The sequence below is a fragment of the Nuphar pumila genome, chromosome 2 (assembly GCF_984573655.1).
Source record: "Nuphar pumila chromosome 2, dmNupPumi1.hap1.1, whole genome shotgun sequence".
Classification (NCBI taxonomy): domain Eukaryota; kingdom Viridiplantae; phylum Streptophyta; class Magnoliopsida; order Nymphaeales; family Nymphaeaceae; genus Nuphar; species Nuphar pumila.
The window spans coordinates 82,630,460-82,641,705 of NC_143250.1; positions in this window are offsets into that span (position 1 = coordinate 82,630,460).

Consider the following 11,246-nt stretch of genomic DNA (forward strand, 5'->3'; position numbering starts at 1 on the left):
GATTTTTGGAGGACAATCCGGATCTCCCACGAGGGTGGTGTCGGAGGTTCTTTTCTGCTAAAGCAGAAATTGAAATTTCTGGAGGGTCCAAAATCCAGTTTGGTTTTCGATTTATTTAACAAGGTTCTAAAATCCTAACTGATCCATATTTTTGACATACAATCATAGAAAAACAGAGACAGACATAACAAAATTTTTGAGATTTATCGACAAAAAATTGAGCATAAAATGATGACTAGACTGGACGGCTAAATGGAAAATGTATAAACTAATAGGACATGCATTAATGAAACAAGTGAAATGTATCTAATGAAATCAATTAAAAAAAAAAAAACAATACCTAAATTATACAATCTATATAAAATCAAAACAAAGGAAAGAGGTGAAATATTTATTTGATATAGCCATTGAAATGAGGGGTTCAATCCATCGGCTAGATGAACCCTCTCATTTACGCATGCTTTGTCATGAAAAGTAAAAAAAAAAAAAATAGAAACTTAAGGTTTCCTACCTTCTAACACCATAAAGAAAGCCTTACCTTGCAATAATTTCAACCCCAAATTCCTCATCATTTTCATGAAAGCCATATGTAAGGGTCTCATTTCGACGATCAACCAAGAAACCCAACATGTGGTACTTAATAAGATCAACAAGACATACAATATGTCTTACCTTAAGGGGCAGTTACGGCAATGGAGGAGTGGAACGATGGTTGGCTGCCACAAGTGATGTCACCAGTAAAGATGGTTGGAGCTCTTGGGGAAAACAAAAGGGAATAGAGGAGACTGCACGGTGAAGAAGGCTGGAACAAGGCTGCAGCTGTTTGAAGGTTGAAGGAGGAGGTTGCAGCGTCAAAGAGGCTGCTGTAATAGCTTGCTGCTGTAGCTGTAATGAAAGGCTGTGGATGGCAGCTGCTGGTGGCACTGTTGGGTGCCGTGTAGAAGAGGTGAACTGGCTGGTGGCTGTTGGCTGGAGCAGTGAGCGTGGAACCGGTGGAAGAAGCCGTTGGCTGGTGGCTGGTGGCTGTTGGCTGGAGCAAGGAGCTTAGAGGTGGGCTGCAGCAAGGATGGTGGCTGGAATGGAGAGCTGGCTGAAGCTAGAGTATTTGAAGAAGATGGCTGAATGTTGCTGCAACTGCAAAGAGGATGTCGGAGGTTGAAGATGATCTGGAGCTGCTGGGCATGGAGCTTCAAAGAGGTGCTGCTGGCTGCAAGGAAGAAGATGGCTGAACCGTTCTAGTGGTGGCTGCAGCTTTTGTTCGATGGCTGGGCATCCAAAGAGGTGGCTGTAGAGAGGTTGGAAGGTTGTTGTGGCTGTAGCAGCTAAGGAGAGAAGAAGGGAGGTAAAGAGAGAGAATATGAGAGAGAATAGGAGAGAGGCGTGAGATGGGAGAGGAGCCGTAAGTGGCTTCCTTTTCTCTTTTCTTTTAACCAAACCCAACTTAGGTCTTTAATCAGCCTCAACTTAGGGTTTTTAGGGGTTAATGAAAAGAGAGGGAAAGAGTGTATGTGAATGGGCCGGAGAAGGGAAAGGAAGGAAGGGAAGGGAAGAAGAAAAGAAAGGGAAGAAAAAGAAAAAGAAAGAAAAGGGAAAAAGAAAGGAAAGAAAGAAAAGGAGGGAAAAAGGAAAAGGGAAAGAAAAAAATGAGAAAATGGAAAGTGGGGCTGGAGGCTTGGGTGACCACCTTGTGGGTCCCACCTCCTCTCTAAAAAAATAAAAATAAAAAAATAAATAAAAATCAATAAAAACAAAAATAAACAAATAAAAAGAAGCATTTTTTTTATATAAAATAGAAAAGTAAATGAATGGGCCATCTCAGAGCGGGTCCAAATTCCACATTTGAAATTCATTTTGACGATTAGAGGGGTAAAATAGTTTTTTTAGAAAGTTTCTAGACGAAACGAGCTATTTTTGGCAGTTTTTTAAACGAGCTCGGATTTTGAAGTTCAATACCCCGTTGCGAAGCAAATCCAGAGTAGAATTTAAAAATGTAATTTTGAAAGAAATCCATATTGTTTTTCTCGAAAAAATGCTTCCAACCGAAACGAGCTATTTTTGGCAGTTTTTGAAACAAGCTCGGATTTTGAAGTTCAATACCCCATTGCGAAGCAAATCCAATGTAGAATTTGAAAATTTGATTTTGAAAGAAATCCAGATTATTTTTCTTGTGAGAAAATATTTCCAAATTTAGACTCCCGGGGGTAAAAATGTTAATTTTGGAAACCCAGGGTTTCAAATTGATTTCTAAAAGCTTTTAAAACTCGATCTGGATTGAAATTTATAAAACTGGAGTTCTGGACTTCGAAAATGGAATGAAATGTGATGAAATGTTATGAAATGCTGAGAAATGATATGAAATGATGAGAAATGACATAAAATGCTATGCGAAATGCTAACTCTGAATGAAGAATTTTGGATGTCAGACCCCGATTGACACTTGTATCAGTTCAAAAAGTGTTAAAATTGACAAAATTTGCAAAAATGGTTGAAGAAATGATTTTCGAGCTCTGCCAAGCTAGAGTGACACTAGAAATTAGGGTTTGAGCTAGATTAAACTGAAATGAACTGGATTGAGCTGGGTTTTAGAGTTTTAGAACTCAAATGAACAGACCAGGCACTGACTCAACTGACCTTTCCGACTGAATTTTCAAGAAAAGCTGCCATTTTTAGAGAAATGGTACGGAATGATCACTAGAGTGAAGTGAATTACGAACCTGAACTGGGTTTGAGCTAGAACAAAGGTCAGTAATACTGATATGAACTAAAATCAAAGCTTGAACACTAGCTCAATTGACTGAACTCAGCTCAATTTCAGCTGAAAGAGCTAAAATGGACTAAAATGGGCTCCTAGACACTTGGAAATGGTTTTGAACTGAAACTGGAGTACTTGAACTCCTGGTGAACTCAAGTTAGACTCTGGGGAACATGACTGACTGAGAATGACTGACTTAGAGACAATTGGCTTGGATTCAAGTGAGAAATGAGCTCATTTTTGAAAAAATGATCCCATTTTGGCAGGAATGGTCAGAAATGAAAATGGTCTGTTCATTGTGAGCTCAGATGAGCTTGAGATGACTGATATTCTAACTGTCTTGAACTGACCAATGAGCTTGGTTGACTCCGACTGACTGGGGTCCGGGATGACCTAGGGGTAAAATGGTAATTTTCCTAATGAAAATGGGTAAAATGGTGATTTTCTGAAACTGACTCAGGGTTTGACTCCTACACTGACCTGACAGGGTTGGCATTGCCTGAGGAGGATTGTTTGAGAATGAGTGAGGAAAATTTGGGGTGTTTACACATTGCTAAACTGAATTTGTAAGGACCAACTCAAAAATTGGATTTTATGGAAGGACCGATGCTAAACCGGATTTAGAAGAAAGTTTGAGTCGAAACTCGAATTTTCTAGACCAATTCTAGAATTTAAAGGAAAGAAAATTGGTGTCAGAACTCGAATCTTCAAAGGGAAACTAGACCACTACGGACTGAGTTTGAAAACATTGACCAGTAAAAACTGGATTTAGAGAGTTCGACCAGTAAAAACCGGATTTAGAAAAAGGCTTAACCCAAAGGTTTATTTTGGCAAGACCAGTGAAAATGGTTTTGATAAAAGACTCGACCCAAAGGTCGAATTTGAAAAAGATTGGTGTTTTGAAAAGTGTTTGTTATTATGATGGGAGACTTTCAATCTTCAGCCTCACGATTACTTGGACAACTGCTGGGAGTCTCAGAGTTATCCCTTATCCTGAATGGGTAAAAATTTGATGCAAATGCAAATAGATGCAAATGAATGCAAATAAATGCAAAATATAGATGAATACAAGTAAATGCAAATGAATGTAACTGAATGAAAATTTTGAAGTAGAGATAAATTTTCAAAAAAATGTCTCAGTGTAACTGGGGGGTAAGATGTTGAACGAAATGATAGATAATTGACGAACGCTCTCTGAAGATAACAAGGCGACAAATTGGCAATACGTTTCTTGATTGATTAGAGAGGCACTCTAAAAGAGGTCACTCTTTGCAAGAAGATATTTTGCAAAAAGAAGATGGCGTCAGGTTATGAGAAAAAAATAGATACTTTTATTGATGCATCAAAAAAAGAACAACAAATCAAAGAAAGAAACGAGACTACATCATCCCTTTAAAACGACAAAAGCAAGATGGGAGAGCAATGACATTGTCACTTTTTTGAATGATCAAGGAAAGACTTGGTCAAAATGGTCGGCTGATCTTCTTCTTCATCTACCACAAGAAGCTTTTTGTTGATACAGTCTTGAATGATGTTCTTGAGGATGAAGCAACGTTCAATATCATGCTCTATTGATCGGTGGAACTTGCAGAAATGATCTTTTTATTTTCCTAGGGTGACTGGAGGATCAGCAACCCTTGAAAGTTTGATCATATCTTTTTTTAGCAGGTATTTAAGAACTTCCTCAAGCGATTGATCTAAAGAAGTGAATTCGCGATCATAACCCCAACCATCGCACTTTATCTTCTCTCGAGTGCTTGGTTTTTGTGGGAAGCCAGAAGACTTGTTATCATGCTTGAGGGCATTACCCTTTTTGCTTTTTATGTTGTTGTTATTGTTTTGGCCCATGGTGTTAGTTGCACAAGTGGCTCGCACTTTTCCTTTGGCATCTGAGCTATTCTTCGAGAGCGTGAGGCTCTCATACACACCATTTTATATCCTCATTTCGAGCCATTCAGCTCGTTCTATGAATTAGACAAAGGATCGTGCCGAGGAGGTAGAGATCAGGCCGCTCAAGGGTTGGGAGAAATTATTTAGGATAATTGACAATGCATGCCCTTCTGATATCGGATCCTTCATTCGATTGCAGAAGAATCTCCATCTATGAATGAAGTCTCTGGCCTTTTTGTCCTCTTTTTGCTTCAGGCTGCAGAGATGGTTCAAGGTGGGCAAGGCTTCAATATTGAATAAGAATCATTCGATAAATAGGTTGAGCACCTTATCGAACTCTCGCAGCTCGATTGGATTGATATGCTTGGAGTACCACTTGGTTGATGTACCCTCTAGGCTGCGTGGAAAGCATCTAAACAAAGCCTGATTATCTCTTTTGAATCGATTGCATTCTGCAAAGAACATGGTCAGGTGAGCCTTGGGATCACCAGTCCCATCGAATTTGACAAATTTATGGGGGAGATCTTTCAAACTGTCGTCCCCTTCAAGACCATCATAGAAGTCCTCACTAGTATAGACCTTCTTGCTTTTATCTCGGGCCTGTTGGTCCTTGACCATCCTGGTCACTTCCTTCAACTAAAGCTGGATTGGATCATCGACCTCTAGGGTCTGCTTCTTCGACTAGTTAATAGATTTGGGCTCTTGAATGAATAGCTTCTGTTCTTCTCTAGAATCTTCTTCCGCTGAATCTGCCCCTTCAGGCTCATTGTCCTGTTGAACCTTCTTCTGGGTGATTTTGATGTGTTTCCTAATGGTTTTGCCCTTACTTTTCTTCTTAAATGATGCCTTTTCTGAGCTAACCTTAGCTTGCTCTGATTGCATCTTGGCCATTATTTTATGAAATAAAGTATACATTGCGGGATTGATGCCGTCACTATCTTGTTGACCCTGTCCTCTGACCGAACTTGGGGAACTCATCCCTTCTTGCTCGCTGCTAATATCGCTGATGTGCTGATATGGTACAGTCTTCTTGCCTGATCTGGTCTGTACCATTCAACAATGTTGATACTCTGTAGGACAAAGGGGATGGTCAGGATGGAAAAAAAATTGAGGACAACAATTTGAATAAAAAGGATAAGAAGAAAATCTGATGAGATTAGGTTGTTAATTTTGAAAGGATATCCCATTACCCGGGATTGGGTCGTCGCTGGAATTGCGACAATTGTGTTGTTACTTCGACAAAGGAAGTACGCAACTAAGGTAAACCATAAGGGAATGTAGGCAGATAATTTTCCACTGCCATGATCATGAAAATCACTGAAAAAATAAGGTGAAGAGATTTTTTAAAACATGATTGAAATCCATGAGAAAAACACATGATTTTTCTTGAGAGAAATAGCAGGCAGGATCAAAATAAAGTTGAAAATTTGAGATCCAAAGGAAAGGAATGATGAAAAATCACCTGGAGTTTTGCAAAAAAAATAGAGGATTTGCAAAAATCATCTGGGGTTTTGATAAATTCTTTGTAAAAATGAGAGAGAGTGTAACAAAATAAGGAATTTTGAAAAATTATCCAAGATTTTCAGAAAAACTTATAGAAAAATATAAGGAAACAAAAAGAATAAAGAGAAATAACATTCAATCACATCCTGCATAATCAAGTATGCTCATATAGCATTCCCTAAAAGGCTGACTCTAAATGCATAAGTTTTAAAATAGTTGTAGGACCTTAATCCTAACTCTAAGGCTTAGATCATCTGTGTTCAATCATGTTATGTCGATATACTCGAGCTGAGGCCCGATGTACGTGGCATAAAAATATTTTCTTCGATTTTATAAGGCTAATGTTTTTTAACATCTTTGAGCGTCTGCCGATATACTTTGGACTATGACCCTTGGTACGTGGCAGGGGGGATCAATCCAAATAGGTGACCCAATTGTGAGGCTTTGTCCCGAACTATCATTCTGGAAGAAAGCCCAGCAACCTGGTGGCCAGGTAAAAGTAGGTGGGTTTGTTTTTGAAATATGATCAACATGCAAGAAAATAAAAGGCTCTAATGACCTAAAGAAATAGAGTTTTGAAAATTTTATAAGAAGCAAACATTGTTTTCAATCCGATTTTAGATTGAGGAGGATTGCATTTGACCTAACTCTAAGTGAGCATGAATAATGCCTCCTCAATCGGTCCTACCAAACCATGCCTAAGTCTACATGCTTTCCATGTCAGCTGGGTTTGATTCTAGGCTCCTAGGTTCATATGAAAATAGAGCTGACATTGTAGAACACGATTTTGACAAATTGAATAGAGCAAAGCACAAGATTGATCAGACAATGACAAGTCCCATCATGGTTGCCAAACCTGTTATCATTGCAAAATTTTACTTTTGTAAGTCAAACTGACCTTTGAAAAAGTTTTTGAAAATAACTCGCCTCCGTTTTAAAATGCAGGATAATTCCAAAGAATGGGACTCGCTTGTCGGTACGAGGTTCAACCGTTCTTGGTGCCATAATCAGGGGTAATTGAACCAATGATCAATTTTATGCTTTGCTTAACTTGTCTAAACCGATGTTCTATTCCTAAATTCACAAAGAATCAGACATGTGCTATGAATTTCAAAAAATGCATATTGAAAACATGATGTTTGCTTGGAATAATTGAAAAATATTTGGAAAAAGGAATACTTTGAAAAACGTGAATCATATTGAAAAATATTTTTGAAGAAAAGGAAAATCGATTTCTAAAGAAATCTATGTTTTGAGAAAATCAATTTCTGAGAAAATTCAAATAACTTTGAGAAACTTAATTTCTTTGAGATGGAATTGAAAAATATATCAAAAGGGATGGGCAAGTGGCCCTATGAAAGTCCTTTCATGATGCAGTCTAACTTAGATGAATGAATGAATACAATTTGCAAAAGTATTTTCTGAAGAAATTTTGAGAAAACCCTCTGAAAAAGAAAGTTTATATGCCTTATAAAATTTCAATGGAACAAATTCGCCTCATATTCGTGACTATGGCCACATATATGGATTGAATATAACTCATTTGATCCTAAAAGGATAAAATATTTAGAAAACTTTGAAAATATGTAATGATTTCTGAAAATACCTAAGAGTGTAGGTCATTTATGCCTTAGAAAAAGATGATAAATCTGGGTTTCGTTCGTATTCTGACTATGGTCACAAATACGAAACCCACCAAGTTTATCAACTCCTTAGAAGCTAGTGCACATGCCATTCGTGTAGACCATGGTGAATTTGAATATGCATATGAATCATCATCCATCACACATTGACATTATTGAAAGAATAAAACTATATGCAATGCAATCCTATTCTAAGCAGGAAATTAAATTCTTATTCTAATGTTTTTACAATTTACATCAATAATTGAATTAAAATAAAAGAAAAGAGAAATAAATAAAATACAGTCTTGAATGTCCTTTCAAAACTAGAAAACTTGCTAGAGAAAATATATCGGCTTTTCTAGATTTATCCAATAATATATGAAAATCACTAGATTCATCTGAATATAAGCCTTTTTCATATTTTTCTGAGATAAACACAATAAAAAATGATATAAAATTAAAGAAATAATAAAAATAAACAATTTTAAAATTCAGAGTTAGGAGAAGAATGACAAAAATATCCCTGAAAACAAGACTATGGCCTTGAAATTAGGGTTTTCAGAAAAGATTTTTGTAAAACTTTAGATTTATGGCTCAAATGGATTCAAATAAACACTAAATCGGGCGTGAAACACCCTAGCATCATTGTAAACAAGATCAAACATTAAAAACATGAAATGTTTTATAAAAAAAATTAAAATATCACAAAAATAGTGATTTTTGCAAGTATTTTACTCGAACCAAGACTCCAGAAGTATCTTATTTTCATGATTTAATCAAATAATATATCAAATGAATTAAAAAAAGAGTAAAAATTGACATAGATAGTTCTAATAACCCTAAAATTAAACTGTAATTGAAAAAATATGTTTTTGATATTAATTTAATATAAAAATTGAATAAAACCCTAAAATACATGATTTTGCCCGCGGACACATACCTATCACAGTGTCAGACCCGAATCAGGTATGAAATCATCATGAAAATTTACAAAAATTCACAGAGAGATACTAGACAAAAAAACAAAGATTTCTTTTTTTATAGATCAAAAAAATTATCTTCGGTTAGGGAGATATCGCTTTGACAATATACAATTGATTCTGGCTTATATGTAACGAGTTGAAATAATTACATCCCGAATCCACATAGCGATTTCACAATTTAAAAAGTAAGGTTCGGTTTTCTATTTTTTTTGACAGGGTTATAGAACCTAAAATAATCTAATTTTTTTATAGCAAATCACTGGCATGTTCACGGTTTAACCCTAAAAAAATGTATTTTTTTTTACAGAAACTTAAACATAAAATAATGCATTTTTTGTGTGTCTGAGATCGAAATCCATGGATTATCGATAAAACATGAAAAACCTAATCTAAATATGAAAAATAATAAAGAAAACATGAAAATAACACCATGAATTTGGATTTGACATTTGAATGACCAAAATAAGCATGAACATGATTTAAAAAATAAAAAAAATTAGGGAATACACGGTTAGAATTTGATTTAGCCTTCGAAAAGAGAGATTTGACCCATTAAACAGGCGAATCTCATCTTTTTATTGGCTTAAATATAAAAAATGATAATTTAAATGATTTCAATGGTTTGAAATCATGAAAAGTGTCCTTACACAGCCTTAGATCGCTTTCTTGAAATCGATTATACGGTTCTTGAATGAAAAATAGGCTTGAAATCCATATGCAAGGGGCGACAATAGTGAAATCCATAGAAACAAACATAAAAAATTAATTAAATTAATGAAATAAGATAAAGAGAACTCACCTTGGAGGTTGCTGCAACAATGGAGGGATGAAGGCTGCTAGAGGAGAGAGAGAAAAAGCCTCATGAAAATCGACCCCCTTTGGGGTCCTTATTTATAGATTTTGAAAACCCTAGAATTAGGGTGTAATTAATGCTTTTATTGACTTTTTCAAAATTCTATCTAAAATCAACTAGGGGGGGGGGGGAGAATTTTTGTTGGGATCCTAACCTAGGTGGGACTCTAATTACTAACCTTAATTGATCTAATTGGAATTCTAGGTTACTTAGGAAGCTTCTTAAGGTGGTGCCACTTTTGATTTTAATACCCTAATTTTAAAACTTTAAAATCCTAAGTTAAAATCTAAAGTAAAAATAGAAATTTTAAAATCAAGTTTTGATTCTTCTAGACTCCTAACCTAATTAGAACACTGACTAACCCTAAGCTAACCCTAACTCTTTCAAATATGGCGCCACCCAGGGTGGGCCTCACTTCATTTTTCAAAAAACGATTTCAAAACTTGAAAATGAAGGTTTTCAAAAGAGGTTTAGAGTGAAATTGAAAGTGAAAGTTTTTGAACCAAATAGAGTTCTGACTGGATCAGAACTCTTCCAGATGTGGCATCAATTGAGTGGACCTCACATCAGGGTTTTGAAAAAGTTAAAATAAAGACTGAAAATGGTTTCAAAACAGAGTAAAAATCACTCAATGAAAATCAAAAGTTTTAAAAATAGAGTCCTAAGCGAACTGAAACTCTAGACTAGAGTCTTAAACTAAGTAAAACTCTAAAATTTAGGTTTTTGAAATTCAAGTGAAGAGGTTTTTGAAAGATTTTCTCAAAATAAGTGAAAATAAGTCAAAAAAAGCAGTCAAAGTTAGAGTCTTAACTCAATCGAAACTCTGCAATAGAGTCCTGAATCAACTGAAACTCTGCAAAACAAACTAATTTTTGAAAAACAAGTGAAGAGAATGAAAATGAAAGTAGAAACAAAAATCAGAATGGAGTCCTAACCGGATTAGGACTCTGAGACAGAGTCCTGATCCGACTAAAACTCTAGATTTTTTGGTTTTTTTAATAATAATTGAGAGAGTTTTAGAAAACAGGTGAAAATAGGATGAAATTTGAAATCAGAATTGGAGTCTTAATCCAACTAAAACTCTAAGACAGAATCCTAGTTCAACTAAAACTCTAAAATTTTAGGTTTGTTTTCAAAAAATAAGTAAAATAAAGATAACAAATGAAATCATGGTAGAGTTCTGAACCGATTGGGACTCTAAGACAGAGTCCTAATTCGATATTAACTCTAGAATTTTGCTTTTTTTGAGAAACAGATAAAAGGATTTTCGAATGCAAGTGAAAATAGCAACAAGCAGACCCGAACGAAACTCTGGGAACAAAATTCTAATTCGACTAAAACTCTAGAATTTAGGCATTTTTGAAAGATAAATAAAGGATTTTAAAAAGGTTTTCTCAGAATTTGATAAAATAAGCTGAAAAATAAAGTTTGGGTCAGAGTCCTGATCAAACTGGGACTCTGAGATAGAGTTCTAATTTGACTAAAACTCTAAGAATTTTTTGTTTCATGAGAAGCAAACGATGAGATTTTAAAAACAAGTGAAAATAAAATAAGAAAATGAAATCAGGATAGAGTCCTGATTTGATTAGGACTTTGGTACAGAATCCTAATTCGACTGAGACTCTGAGAAAAAGACTAAA